Source organism: Mesocricetus auratus, unplaced genomic scaffold, assembly GCF_017639785.1.
Source record: "Mesocricetus auratus isolate SY011 unplaced genomic scaffold, BCM_Maur_2.0 Super-Scaffold_100676, whole genome shotgun sequence".
Taxonomy (NCBI): Eukaryota; Metazoa; Chordata; class Mammalia; order Rodentia; family Cricetidae; genus Mesocricetus; species Mesocricetus auratus.
Window position 1 is genome coordinate 40,050,355 of NW_024429266.1, and position 13,690 is coordinate 40,064,044.

Below are 13,690 nucleotides of genomic sequence, written 5' to 3' on the forward strand. Positions count from 1 at the left end.
GTTGATGCTAACATTTTTTTTCTTTTAAAGTGTTATCATGCTTAAGTCTACAGAAGATCTTAACCTTTAGATTGGGCTACTACTATTCTAGTTGAAATAATGTTGATGTGGAAGCCAATAAATGATATTTGATAAACGACTAACAAGTGTTATACAAGTTTCTAAGAATGGAGAAGTAGGGAAGTGGTCACTTGATTTGAATTGTTGATTCCCCATTTCTGAACAGAAGTGAGCTTCTTTTCACGATGTATTTGTCCTTAATATCACTCCATATCAGATCGGAGCTCTCAGATTAACTAAGCTTTAGCATTTCTATGTCTTATAGAGAGATACAACATTGGTTTCATTTAAATTCACTCTGTGTAAAGTGTACTTTGGGCCGTGACTCATTTTTCGTGTTCTCTTTCTCAAATAGCCACACTTCTGGTAACCACTGCATGGAGCCTAGCTGTGGCTCGCTGGGAGTTGCCCGAGGCATTGGCTTTAGATTCCTTGTTCCCAGCTAGCTTTGGCTGACTGGCACCAAGGGAAATCTTTATTGCTGTAGCTTCAACTCTAATACTACCACCATTCCTTTGGATTGGATGCTCATAATTCGTTTTGAAGACATTTTATTTCTGCTTTATTGTTAATATCTTTTGGCTTTGGTTGCGTTGTCATTTATATTCTGAGTTTGACAAAGCTTCCTTCTCAGTATTCAGCTGCTGTGGAATGAATATTCCTATCAAAACTCATATTGAAATTTAATCTCTGTTGTGAGATAACAAATAGTAACACGATGGAAACTCAGACTGTGGTATTGGAGGGAGAATCTTTGAGAACTAAATTGGGCAGAGTAAAGGTGTAACAGGCCCTGGTTCAATGGGATGATGGATTTTTCTGTAAATAGCAGAGATCCAAGCTAGGACTCTCAGCCCATGTTGCTATTTTACTCCCAATGAGACCATAGGTCTTCTCAGAGTCTCTACAAGCAAGAAGGACCTCATCAGATGTGTTGAACAATCTGGAACTTCCCAGTCTTCACAAAGGTGAGAATAATAGCTCCCTTTCCTTATAACTCACTAGTTTGGAGTATTAAATCATGGTAACAGACAATAGAATAAGCTATCTGGTCATTGAAGAGATGGATGTAATAGCACCCTGAGGCTTGGAAGTATGGGGAAGGTTCACCATTTTACTACAAGTGGCTCTATTTCTCCCCTGAGAAAAGATTCAGTGTTTCAACAGATGAACGGATAAGGTGAAATGTTTTAGGAACTAAGACTATTGAATCTGTGTCTAAAAAATGTGTTCACCATTTGGAAGATAAAGTTGAGGAGGAAGTATCTAAGTAAGTAATAACAGTAAAAACAGGTGGTTTTTAAACCATCTTGGATAGGAGATGGCAAAACCTGGAGGCTGAGTCCAGTAGTGGTGGTACACATCTTTAATCCCAGCATTTGGGAGCTGGAAGAAGACAGAGTTTGATGCCAGCCTAGGCTAAAGACCTAATTCTAGGACAGCCAAGGCTATGAAAAGAAACCATATCTCAAAAAAAAAATTGGGGGGCTGGAGATATGACTCAGTGGTTAAGAGTACTGGCTACTCTTGTAGATGATGCCGGTTCAATTCCCAGTGCTCACACAACAGCTCACAGCCGTCTGTAACTCCAGTTCCAGGTGATCCAATGATCTCTTCTGGTCCTTCACAGGTACCAGGTACAAGGTAACCATGTGTTACATAGACATATGTGTGGGTAAAACACCCATACACATAAAATAAAGTTAACTTTGACTTTATTTAAAGTCAATAGAGAGAAAGAATGATTTAGAAGACTATTTGGAGGCCATAAATATAAGGACATAGAGATTAAATGCGTTATGAAAGCAGAGGTAAAGAATCTGGAAGGATCTCAGGTTAACATCTGCCTTTGTGCCTTTGAGTTTCTTTTTCTATAATAAAAAACTATGACGGAAAACATCTTGGGGAGGAGAGGATTTATTTTGCTTTCAGTTTCACATTATAGTATATTCTCAGAAGAAGTCAGGACAGGAACTCAAAGCAGGAACTTGGAGGCAGGAGCTGATGCAGAAGCCATGGAGGAGTGCTGCTTACTGACTTGCCTGCTCATGGCTTGCTCAGCCTGATTCCTTACAGTACCCCTGGCCATCAGCCTAGGGGTGGTACACCACAGGAAGCAAGGCCCTCCCACATCTGTCAAGAAAATGCCCTCATACACTTGTCCACAAGCTGAACTTTTCTCAGTTGAGGTTTCCTTTTTCCAAATGACTCTAGCTTGTGTCAAGTTGACATAAAACTGGCCAGTACAATGCTTTATGAAATCATTATGAGATGATCTATTCCTTGAAATAGCAAAAGGGGTAAGCTATAGCGTAATTTATGTCAAAGATAATAAATTCAGCTTGGGCTGCTCTTAGTTTGAGAGCTTTGAAATCAACAAGCACTTAAAAATCTAAAACAGGATGGAATCCACACCTGACACCATTAAAGCAGTGAAGAACCTGAGACTCGATGAGTTATGGACTTAGGGGAAAACCTACTATTTATTATTCTGCTAAATGAACACAGTAACAAAACGACTCCTAATGACATGTTGCTGTACCCATAGATCACTCAACCCTCATCAGGGCAAGTTATTCTTGCAATAGACAGGAGCCAACACAGAGACCCATAACTGGGCAATGTGCAGAGTGAGAGATTGGAGCACTCAGTCCCGAATGGGATGTCATTACTGAAGTCTTCCCCTCAAGGCTCAGGGATCTATAGGAAAGAGAAGGCAGAAAGACTGTAAGAGCCAGAGACAGTGGAGACAGTGTCTCCCGGACACACTGGACTGATACACATGTGACCCCATGGAGACTGTGGCAGCACACAGAGGAACTGTACAGGTTCAAGTCAGACACAGTCCCAGCACTCAGACGAGGAAGTAGACATGGAGTCCTACCCCTGCCTGTGCCCTGTAGACGGAAGTTCCTGTCCTGCCCAGTCCTGCAGCATGTATTTTTGTCTATAATTCTATAGAAGCCCACCAGAGTTCATCGATTAGAACCCTGAACCCACACTTGTCTGTAGAAGCAGGTGACTATCTGTTACTTGAAAATGGATGAAGTGTAGGTTGGGAATGCACAGTGGAGCGCTCCATTGTAGCTGGAAGTAATGACATACAGGAAAATGGACACATCTAAAAAAAAACTCATTGTTGAAGGCAAAAGAGAAGTTAAATGATGGCCTGTTGTTTATGTAAATGGGCTTCTCCAAGGCTTGTTTACCTCATCTATATTCTTTTCATGTTGCTTCTTCCAAGTCCAACTGGCGGCTCCTCTGACACTGCCTTTCTTCATTCCAGTGTCCTTAGTTTGGTTTTCCCACTTAACCTTATCCTGTCCAGCTACTGGTCAGTCAGCTTCTTGATTAAACCAATCACAGTGACATATATTTATACAGTATAAAGGACTATTCCACAGGTGGTTGTTGAGACCAGGATAATGAGCAAGAACTTGCATTCTACTATCCTTTCTTAGTGTGTGTGTGTGTGTGTGTGTGTGTGTGTGTGTAAACTTGGGTGACAAGATCACTAATTTCCAAGTAGCTTCTTCGTGTCTACTGCATTTTGGCTAGCCCTTTCCCTGTCCCCTCATTTCCCCATCCCTATCCCTCTACCGCCTGCTTAAGCCCTTCTCCCTAGCATTCTCCCATCACTCCTACTTCACACATGCCCTATTATTCCCCTGTCTCAAGTCACCTCCCGTGCTTCCAATGGTTCATTTCTAGTTTCCTAGGTTCCACATTTACTCTGTGTTAAAGAAATAAACGTTTTGAAGCTAGGGCCCTCATTAGAGAGAGAACATGTGAAATCTGTCTTTTCGTTCTGGGTGATCTCACTCTATAATTTTTTTCTAGCTCTGACTATTGACTTGCAAACTTCACGCATTCATTTTTCTTTACATCTGAGTAATATTTATATGTTATATATCCACACACATATGTACATGTATACACATGTATATAAATATCACATTTTGTTGGGGAAGTCCTGTGCATTTGTCAATAAAGTACTGTCTGGCCAATGGGGAATCTAGATAGGAGGAACTAGGAGTCCAGGAGGACTCTGGGTAGGAGAAACACAGAGAGTCGACATGTAACTGCCATGGGGTAGGAAACCCAGAACTATTCTCTGGTAAGAGACATACTTAGATTAACAATTATGGGGTAATTACTTAAAGCAGAGCTAGCCAGTAAGAGACAAGCAAGGCCAACAGCTTCATAATGAATATAGCCTCCTGTGTGCTTATTTGGGACTGATGCAGATCTGGTGGGAGGGAAGGCTCCTCTCAAGGAAAAAGCTTCTCTTAACAAAATGGTGTCAGAAGTGGGATCATGAATTTCCACACAAAATAACAAAAGCTTTAAAGGAATTTTAGAAACAGAAAAACAGAGAGAAGCACAGATTTTGGTAGCAACATTTTTCTCAGGTGTGCTCTGTTTTGCTAGCCACAAGCCAAGATTCACGTGGCTCGCTTACTGGAGTCTTCCTGACTCGGCATAAAAAGAAAAAAAAAAAACAGCCAGCAAGGTTCTTTTAAGAGACTCTGCTAACGATTTAAAGGTGTGTACGTACAGCTGGAAATGGCAGCATTTGCTGGATGTCAGCATGGACTGAGGCGGTAAGCTGGAATCACGCTTACGCCCGCCATCTTGAAAGCAGCAGTTTAAAACAGCTGCGGTTTTACAGATAAGACACATGGCCAGAAAAACGTAAAGCTTTACCGTAAAGTCAGACTTGGATGAACCAAACCTCTAAAGGTTCACAGTGTGTTTAAAAATATATGTAAGATTGAGAGAGAAAATAAAGAAGCTGGCTGTGGTGGCACACGCCGGTAGGAATTGCCCCAGAGGCAGAGGCAGGCAGGTTTCCAAAGAGAAACCCTGTCTCAGAGAAAAATAAATAAAAGTGAAAGAAATAAAGTAATAATAAATAAATAAGCCATGTAAAGATGGAAAATACACAGAAAGTCTGGATACTGTACGCTATTGTATTTTTCAGTTTTTTCATTGCTAAGGAAGGAACAGCTACTGAAGTACACTTGATTATAAATGCTGCTGAATTAATTCAAGTCCTGTGCATTTGTCAATAAAGTACTGTCTGGCCAATGGGGAATCTAGATAGGAGGAACTAGGAGTCCAGGAGGACTCTGGGTAGGAGAAACACGGAGAGTCGACATGTAACCGCCATGGGGTAGGAAACCTGGAACTATTCTCCGGTAAGAGACATACTTAGATTAACAATTATGGGGTAATTACTTAAAGCAGAGCTAGCCAGTAAGAGACAAGCAAGGCCAACAGCTTCATAATTAATACAGCGTCTTGTGTCGTTATTTGGGGACTACAATGTGGCAGAGCCCAGGCGACTGGCGGGTGATATACCAAAGCGGCTGGCAAGGAAAGCTTCCTTTTACAACATTTCATCACACACACATATATGTCAATATCTCATCCATTCATTAGTTGCTGGACATCTAAGTTGATTCCACCTCCTAGTTTTTGCTAGCAGAGCATCAGTGAATGTGTATATGTAAGTATTTTAAGACGTAAAGTTCCTAGGGTGTATTCCCAAGAGTGGTGTAGTTGGGCCATATGGTATTTCTGAGAAACCTCCTAATGATTTCTATGAAAGTGTTTTCCCCCTGCTTCACATCCGTGCCAGCATTTGTTGTCATTTGTATTCCTGGTGATGGTCATTCTGACTGAAGAGAAATGGAATGTTAATGTAGTTTTAATCCGTACCGCCTTGATTTAGGATTAGCATCTCACCTTTTAATCTTTTACTAGATTAGCTGGTTGCTGCTCATGAGAGATGTGGGTGCCTTGGCTGGATATGACTGGCATAGACAGGCCTCTAGAAAAAGGAAGCTTCATTATTTTTAAAGAATATCCAAATGCTAATTATCCCAGAAGGAAAGATGTCAAGTGGGAGACTCTATTTCAGTAAAACTCACTGGGCTCCAGGGGAAGCAGGAGAGGTGGGTGGGGAAGAGAGAGCAGGGTTTCCATTTATTTCCTGGCTCCTTGTGGTCCAGCAGTGCTCTGAAATCAGTCATGTGAAAGGCATTTATGATTCTGTTTTCACTCCTGCCTCGCAGCCTTGAGCCTTGGGAAGCCCTTGAATACTCACCGAGCACTGGGCCATGACCAGAGTGGTTTTCCAACAAGTCTGACTGTGTGGATGTGGGTGGCCGCTGGAACGTCAGAAGACAAGGTGACCACTGTCCTCCGTGTCCGCCACAAAGCACCGGCTTTGTTGTGCTCCGGCCTGGCATGGACAGCATGTCCATATTACTAAAAATAATAAACAATATCCGTGTGTTTGATGGTGAGAGGAAATGATGTTTGACAGGCAGTTAGCGTAATAATAAAAAGCTTTTTGTATTTTTCTTCAAATGTAAGGCTCTAATGTTTTCATGTATGGAAGGACCTGTTTATTTCAGCAGCTTTTCAGTTTAAACCTATTGCATCTGAAGACTCCGTGGCATCCCTGCAATGCTAAAAATCTCAGCTTTGTTTGGTCGGCAGAAGGAATTGTTTCTCCTGACATTTAAACCTATGGATTTATTTCTGTGGCTTGAGGGAGGTTTAGTATTTATTTCTTTCTTAATTGTCACTAAGAGACTAAACATTTAAACATGCCAAACATGTGTACCAGGAAGCATAACGAGGAAGCATTAGAAAAAATGCTTAATGCCGTAATGTATTTGGCAATCACACCAATTTGCATTGGGGAATATACAAATGAATGTAAACATCTGCAAAGAAATGAACAAGAGCACCAGATAAATAAACAAATGAATAAACAAAAAAGCAAATAAACTTCTGAAATAAGTTGTTTTCCCTCACATCCAATTATAAATCTTGCATGCAGTCTCCTTTGCAGGCAGTTCTCAGGAATGTGGATTTGCTTTCTAACTCTCCATCTGCTCACTGGAAGAATAAAGCTTTGAGAATTCTACCAAAATTAGGGGTACAACCTGAGCTCCCAACTCACCTACATTTCTAAATTATAGGAAATCTAAGATGTACAATGGAGAAAACTTTGGCAAGGAATATGATAACTCGTTTGGGGCAGGTTGGGCTTAAGAAGTCTACTGAATTTGTATAGATTTTGCTTAATGCTTAAGTGACTGACTGAATGGGACAGACGTATGGGGTGGAATTTCTGTTTGGATGTCAAGTGGTTCGATGAGCTACTCTGTGTTAGGTGGTTCTGCACATGTAGTGATTCCATTTATGGAGAGGGAAACCATGACACAGAATGGGCAAACAAATGGCATGTTATTCCAGACCTAAAAGCAGGAAACTAACCAGTCCTTGGGATGCTATGTGGTTGCCAAGGAATGGACTTGTTGGAATAAAAGAAAGGCCAGAGGGACTGGGCATATAGAAAGAACTGAGTGTTCCACAGTTTCTGAATCATGCTTTGCCCAACACCCACAGTAGAACAGTAGAAGTTCCTTTTTATTTTATTTTTTTGCTTTTGTTTTTCTGAGACAGGGGTTCTCTGTGTCGTCCTGGCTTTCCTGGAACTCTCAACTCTCTCTCTCTCTCTCTCTCTCTCTCTCTCTCTCTCTCTCTCTCTCCCTTTCCTTCTCCCACTCTCTCCCTCTCCCTCTCTCTTTCCCTCACTTTCTCTCTTTGTAGATCAGGCTGACCTTGAACTCACAGAGATCATTCTGCCTCTGAATCCCTAGTACTGGTGTGTGCCACCACCATCCGGCAGTAGAAGTTTCTTAAGTATGATGTCCCATGTCCCATAATGCTTTGATTCTCTCTAGTTTATTTGTGTTGGTTTCTTACTCACTTCTTGACACAGCTATGTCCTGCAGGTAAACTGATGTATTTCTCACAATAGTTTCTATCACTTGTTACAACTTATGCTGAAATAGTTCTCCTTCCATCTTTAAGGAAAGCAAAGAATTTCTGCAGAACAATCCACACATTTCTAAAGGAAATTGGAAGAGCTGATTACTTCCAAAATCAGTTTATCCATGGAGAGCTGTGTGAGGAATCCAGGGGTGGGAACCTACCAGGGTAACGTGCTCCATTCCTGTCAAAATGATGACTGATGTATGGGAACCGTTTCCTTTGGGTACCCCCTACTCACCCATCTAGGCACTCATACATTCATCCATTCATCCATTTGTCCACCCCCCCAACAACACATTTATTATGGTCCTAGTATTTGCCAGGCACTGTTTATAAATCCAATGACCCCTAAAAATGCATAATATTCCAAGGTCACAAGAAGTCTCTTGTATCAAAGTCACCAGAAGTCTCTCGTTTTGAGGTCAGGTGCAAGTCTGGCTCCCCAAGTCATTGAACCATGCTCTGGATCTTTCTTTTCTCTGCCTATTTATCTACTTGCTTTTTCCATCATAAGAGAGAGCTGTGAGAGTTCTCTCTCTCACGTGGGACCTGAAACTTCTGATTTCAAGAGCTGTTACTAGCTGGAAACACAAACAAATGCTTGACAATACCAAGAGTCAAGGTGAATGGATTCTTGAATGACATTCATGGAGGCTCCAATGGAATGCAGGCTGTCTGGAGTGTGTAAAAGTCATGATAGGGTAACCCCATTCTTCAGGGTTCCTTTGAGGTATTGTTACCAGGAAGGTAGAAAGCAAGAGAAATAAATACGGGGTCCCAAGCATAATTCACCATGTTGCTGCTTCCTACTTAGGAAACTCATCAAAACCCTTTTTTTTTTTTTCCTGGTAGTGATCTGGAGACATGTTGAAAGTAGCCTCCTTTTGGGGATGGGTGGGAATTAAGCCAAAAGAGAAAAGCAAACACTGAGAAAATCTGAAGGATAACTTACATATTATTCAGACTATAAATAGACTTGAATAGTTGCTTAATTAGCCTCAGTTGTTTCAAAAAAGAGCAATGGCACCGGATTGCTTCTCTTCAAGGCTTCAGCTTTACAGTTGAGCGCGTGTGTTCTGTTAGAGTATTGCTGCACTCACCCTCTGTAGTCACCCAGACCTCCCAGCACCACGCCTACATTCCATCTGACTCCATTTACAGTACTAATGGATAAAGTGTCTGAGTCCTGGACCCAGCAGGCTTTCTCATGTTCCCTAAGAAAACACTGCAAACTTCCTCATAGTCTTCCACGGGGCATATGGAACACACATTTCAACTTTCACCAATGTGTTGTAGCCTTTATATAAAATGTTAGCAAGAGCAAGGAAAATCATTTCAAAAATCAACTTCATTTGTGCTGGTTAGATTTATATTAATTTGACTTAAACTAGAGACATTTGAGAACAAACAAACAAAAAAAAGGTCCCCTCCAGAATGTGCTGTGGACAAGCCTGTGTGGTACTTCCTTAACTGATGTTTGGTTGGGAGGGCCTAACCTACTGTGGACAATGCTACTTTGGGATGGGGGCCCTGGGTGCTATAAGCATGCTGAGTAAGCCGTGAAGATCAAGCCAGGAAGCAGTATTCACTGTGATGTGGAATTGTAAGCTGAAATATACACTTTTCTCCCTGAGCTGCTTTTGGTCATGGTGGCTTTGTTATTGTTGTGTTTTCCTTTGGTTTTTTGAGACAGGCTTTTTCAGTGGAACAGCTCTAGTTGTTATGGACTCACTTTGTAGACCAGACTGGCCTGGGACTCAGAAATCGAGATCTTTTTGCCTCTACAGCTAGAGTGGGAGGTGTGTGCTGCCACGCCTGACTGGCTTGGTGGTTTTTATAACAGCAATTGAAATCCTAAAACACCACCCAACTGTAAAACTGATGACATAGGACTTAAGGATATCACAATGACGACCTCCTGAGCCAGGGTATAGCTGTTCTTGTCATAATTTAGAAACTATTGGTGGCCAAGTTGTCATTTAGAGCTACAGTGAATGCCAATCATGAATTTATCTTAATCTCTTGTTTTAAAAAGTGTTTTCTTTACTTATTCCTAAGACTTTTATATGGATACATGCCTCATTTGTGAAGCTATGTACCCCTTAACGAGTGAGGTCACCTCTGCTCTCTCCATCTGTGACACAGGCTGGATGATCGGGTTGAGGGTCTTGTTTTTCCCTTTGGTGGAAATCCCTCAAGTTCTGAATGTGGACGAAAAGCTTGAGAGACGGTGCCCTCCCCATCCCCTCCCAAGATTCTGCACTAGGGTACTCCACCACAAATAGGGCGGAGCCAGTCATCCAGATTGTGTCTGCGATTCTCAGCATCTTAGCCCAGATTCTTTTTGTTTTCCACCTTGAATTTCCCATTATCAGCTGTACCAGAATAGGCAATCACAATAAAATATATGTGCATTTCCTAAATAGGGAATCAATGGAATGATACTGATTTTTTTTTCTTGTGGTTTTCCAAGACAGGGTTTCTCTGTGTAACAGCTCTGTATACTAGGCTGACCTTGAACTCACAGAGATTCACCTGCTTCTGCCTCTCCGGGGCTGGGATTAAAGGAGTGAGCTGCCACCACCACCAGGTGACACTGGTTATTAAAACGAGCTAAGAGACAACAGTGTGGCTCTCTTCCGTGCAAACAGTTCACTCTCAAAGAGCTCAGATCCCAGCTTTAGACACCATCACCCTTGAGTTTCCTTGCATAGTGTTTAATGTCTGTCCTTGACGTTCATAAATTAACATGCCATGTGATTTCCTCCTTGTGATAGCCTCTGGCTGTTTTCACTGCCTGCAAAGCTACTGGCAGGCAGCTGGTCTCCCACATTCCCTCAGAGTAAACAGGAATTTGGTCCCTGGGTAAATGGCTGCTTTCCAGTGTAAGAATTTGAGTTATTACTGAGCTCTCTGTGCTGGCTTCTGCTTAAGTCAGACTGTTTTCATAAAGACATGCACAAACAAAAGAATTATGGAGGGTTTGAATCTTGAGGACTACCCTTTCAAGTGTGTGATAACCTCTGATTCTTCTCCCCAAATATTTTCTAAACTGTCTCCCGACCTCTTCCACCACCTCACGTTTCCTGGTGGTTTCTGGAAATTTACCACGGAGGCTTGAAATCATGTGTCCTTTCCAGAGAGCAGCTGCCCCAGACAGATGTTCACAAGCTATTATTTCCAGATCGAATATGCTGACAAAGCTTTTAACATGAAATTTTTAGCTGGGTACTGTTGGCGCACACCTTTTAATCCCAGTACTCTAAAAGCAGAGGCAGGTAGATCCAGAGTTCGAGGCCAGCCTGGTCTACAGAGCAAGTTCCAGGACAGCCAGAGCTATACAGAGAAACCCTGTCTTGAAAAAAAAATAGCAACAACAACAAAAAAACCAAAAAGCAAAAAAATTAAATATTCATTGAGACCATAAGGGTAACTGCCTAGGTTACAGAAGATTCAGAAATAAACATTAAGAAAAGAATGATGGGGAGGGGAAGGGGGAAAAGAAAACAAAGGAGGAGAAAACTCATTTTCAAGGGTAAGTGTCTGTGCTTTGAGTTTTGAGGTGGATTATACTGATATGCTTATCAGAGGAAAAAATAAAAAGTTAAAAAAATTTTTAAAGGCAAAGGAGTTACCTATGCATTATGTTAGGATATGAGTAAAAGAATTAATTCTTTTACTTCCAGAAACTGAGCAACTAGAGGATACATATTCTTTGTCATGTCACCTAAGAGCGTGTGAGTACTGCCTTTCTAGTGAACTGCATTGACCTCAAGGCTCCAGGATATTATCATTCTAAACTCTAGGCAGCAGTCTTTGACGTTGTTCAAGACTCAATTGCTTCAATTAACCAGACATTGTATGTGAATGGTCAAAAGACAAATATTAGGTATATTACACTGTCTGATTTGTATAAATATTTCTTATTTAATGAAAAGTTTTGTGGAAAAATATTGATTTTTAAAAATATGACTATAATCAAATTGATTCCTTACAATTTCATTCCTTGTCAGTATGTGGTACTATCCACCTTTCTTGATCATGAATTTACCTTTATATCAGTATTTGTCAATCATGTAGAATCTTCTGGATAGATATGTGGAAATCTGCAAAGTGAAGGAGGGGATTGGGGATGACATGGGGTCTCTGAGCCAAGGCTGATCTTAAACTCAAGATCTAAGGCTTTCTCTCCCTTAGATGTCTGAAGAGCAATGTGAGCTCTTTTTAGCATGCCATGCAGCCTGTAAGCCCAGTATAGTTCATAGATCAAACACTGGCACTCCAGTCACTAAGAGTTGCTCTGGAACTGAATGATATATTAATTTTGCCTTTAAAAAGTGCTCAGTTTCATGGAGAATTTTAACACACAAGTATACATGGGGGTGGGAGGAGTACATTCAAGAGTCCTGTAGGCTGCCATGGGAACCAGGATAAGAAAGGAATCCATCTTGAAAGAGAGTTGGTTCAGGTGAGTGTTAGAGAGCATGTCTGAATGGTGTACTGGAGAAGGCAGGATTTGTGGGAAGATGAATTAGTGTTGGAATGTGGTCCACTGGGGTAGTGGTAGTGGGGAGTAGCCAGAGAAAGATGTGGAAGTGGAGAAAACCCACTCTGTGTGAGTGACACACACTGGACTTTCTTCTGTTATAGCTAAGCCTTTGAAGAGAAGGACACAGATTCAGGTACCTCTTGGGAACTTACTCATGAGATCCCAAACATTCCATAAATGCTAATGAACCAGCAGAAACCCAAGAATAGGTTCATATACAATTTATGCATTTGGGCAACATTGTATTACCAGGCAGCTGTTCTCTAGAAATTGAGAAACTTCTTAGTAACTGAAAGTCTCTCCCTCAGGATATGTGAAGAGCAAGATAAAACTAGTCATGCTTCTTGGGTTCTTAGTAAAACTGGCTTGTGCAAGATCAGACATTTCAATAGTCAACCCCTTTTCCATCACTGCATCTGCAGCAGCATTAGAACAAGTTTTGGAAACTTTATGTTTTGTGTGTATGTATGTATATGTGTCAGTGCAGATATCATGACATACATGTGGAGGTCAGAGGGCATCTTGTGGGAGTTGGTTTTCTTTTTCCACTATGTGGGTGCTAGCGATAGAACTCTGGCTGTCAGCCTTGGCAGCAAATGCCTTTATCCACCCAGAGACTTAAACTGTGGGTCATGAGCAAACATGCGGAGGCCATGAAAAGTCTGGCAACAGCAAAAGGTTTCTGAATGTACAACAACTGAAAATTAACTCAAAATGAAATGCATCCATAACGAGTCTTTCTCTGTCCTGCCAGACAGCTCCCAAATAATGACACGGAGACTTATTATTAATTACGAATGCTCAGCCTTAGCTTAGGCTTGCCCCACTAACACTTAAAACTTAAATTAACCTGCTTATATCAATCTGTGTTTCACTATATGGCTTTTTATCTTTTTTTTTTTATTCTGCATGTCTGACTCCCCACATTTCCATGGCATCTTCTTATACCACAATTATTTCCTCCTACTTCCTCTCTCTGTGCAGAAGTCCTGCTGCCTAGTTAATGACCATTCAGCTTGTTGTTGTTGTTTTTGTTTTTTGAGACAGGGCTTCTTTGTAGCTTTTGGAGCCTGTCCTGGCACTGTAGACCCAAGCTGGCTTCAAACTCACAGAGATCCGACTGCTTCTGCCTCACAAATGCTGGGATTAAAGGTGTGCGCCACCATTGCCCGGTTGACCATTCAGCTTTTTATTACACAAATCACAGCAATACATTTTCACACA

The 13,690-nt window shown here is 41.4% G+C and overlaps 1 long non-coding RNA gene across 1 annotated transcript; it reads right to left on the minus strand.

The window, feature by feature from the left end:
• Window positions 1–1,961: 1,961 nt before the first annotated feature.
• On the minus strand, window positions 1,962–6,273 carry LOC121136948. The gene is made up of 4 exons (XR_005874134.1): window positions 6,173–6,273; window positions 5,997–6,084; window positions 5,812–5,896; window positions 1,962–2,760 (listed from the first exon to the last, which is right to left on the minus strand). It is a non-coding gene; the product is annotated as an uncharacterized LOC121136948 (long non-coding RNA).
• Between the last annotated feature and the right edge of the window lie 7,417 nt (window positions 6,274–13,690).